Raw genomic sequence first — 1610 nt, forward strand, 5'->3', positions numbered from 1 at the left:
CTTTTTTTTTTTTATTGCATGTGAATTTTTGGAGAGTTTGTTCTAGGTCTGTGAAATATGCCATTGGTATTTTATTGGGGATTGCATTGGATCTATAGATTGCTTTGGGTAGTATGGACATTTTAATGATATTGATTCTACCAATCCATGAACACGGTATATTTTTCCACTTATTTAAATCTTCCTCAATCTTTTTCAATGCCCTGTAGTTTTCAGAGTACAGTTCTTTTACCTCCTTGGTTAAGTTTATTCCTAAGCATCTTAATTTTTTGTTGCAATGGTAATGGGATTGCTTTTTTAGTTTCTCTCTGAGAGTTCATTATTGGTGTATAAAAAAAGCCATCAATTTCTAGGTGTTAATTTTGTTTCCTTCTACATTGCTGTGTATGCTTTAATCTTAATTGGGAAAAATGGGGAAAAAATAACAAATCGGAATATTATAACCCAATATTTTCAGTGCTTAAAAGATTCCCTTTTTATGAACTTTATATTAACTATTGCTGGGTGCAGATGGGTAAATATGAATTAGCAAATATTTAATTATACATACTTCAATTCACATTAATTTAATCAGTAGTTCATTCATTACATATTTATTAGGCCTCTGCTATATTCCAGGCGGTGGGAATACAACCTGAAACAAAAAAAAAATAAGGCCAGAGACAGAGAAGCATCGATCAGACCATCAAACCTCAGAGGGGAGGTAGGGGAGGGTGGGAGGTAAAGGGGAGAGATCAACCCAAGGACTTGTATGCATGCATAGAAGCCTAACCAATGACACAGACACCAGGGGGATGAGAGTATGAGGTGGGTGGAGGTAACGAGGGGATAAGGACACATATATAATACCTTAATCAATAAAGAAAAAGTAAGGAGTTTGCTTTCATGGAGTTTACATCCCATGGAACCAATATGTTCTGACATTCCACACACTTCACTACATTTTCATGCTAATCTCGGCCAACAAGGACAGTACTAAAAAAGAGAAGATATGTTTCAGGCTGGATATTCTTCAACTCTGTACTTCTGTGCAAGGACCTTAGGCAGCTCTGTCACTAGGCGTGCAACCTTGCACAGGGCACTTCAACATTATGCCTTGTTTCCTCCTCTGTAAAAGGGACACAGAGCAGTTGGGCCCTCCTAGAGACTCAATGAGGCCATGTGCGTGGAATGTTCAGCAGTGATTCATATTAAGGCCTTTGCTCTGTGGTTCCAACATGTACCTGCTTATTGGAACCTGGGGATCTTTAAAAGCCTCTCAAACCCTATTTGCCCTTTTGTTAACCCTGATCTCTAAGGGAACTCCCCAGGTGGCTTCAATTTGCAGGTTGGGTTACTGATTCCTCCTTAACCCAAGCATTTGTCCATCTACCTGTCTTGACCGTAGTTTAATGAAAGTCAGATCATCGAGATGCACATCTCTCTGTCCCAGCCTGTGACTTGAGTCCACGTTCTTTCAAATCTTCAAGGGATCAGAGGGAGGCCAGGCCTCCACAGACTCGCACACTTGTGAGGTACCTGGGGGCTAACCCTGGCACCCGCCGGGCCGGCCCGAGGGGAAGCTGTGCGCTGGGACACTCAGGCCCGCCGGGGGCGCTGGGCCCGGCGCA

The 1610-nt window shown here is 42.0% G+C and overlaps 1 protein-coding gene across 1 annotated transcript in view; it reads right to left on the bottom strand.

Annotated features, from left to right (window-relative positions):
* LRRC72 (leucine rich repeat containing 72) overlaps window positions 1–1610 on the bottom strand; it is a 110169-nt gene that overhangs the window by 107793 nt on the left and 766 nt on the right. The window lies entirely within an intron of this gene.

The sequence above is a fragment of the Myotis davidii genome, unplaced genomic scaffold (assembly GCF_000327345.1).
Source record: "Myotis davidii unplaced genomic scaffold, ASM32734v1 scaffold168, whole genome shotgun sequence".
Lineage (NCBI taxonomy): Eukaryota > Metazoa > Chordata > Mammalia > Chiroptera > Vespertilionidae > Myotis > Myotis davidii.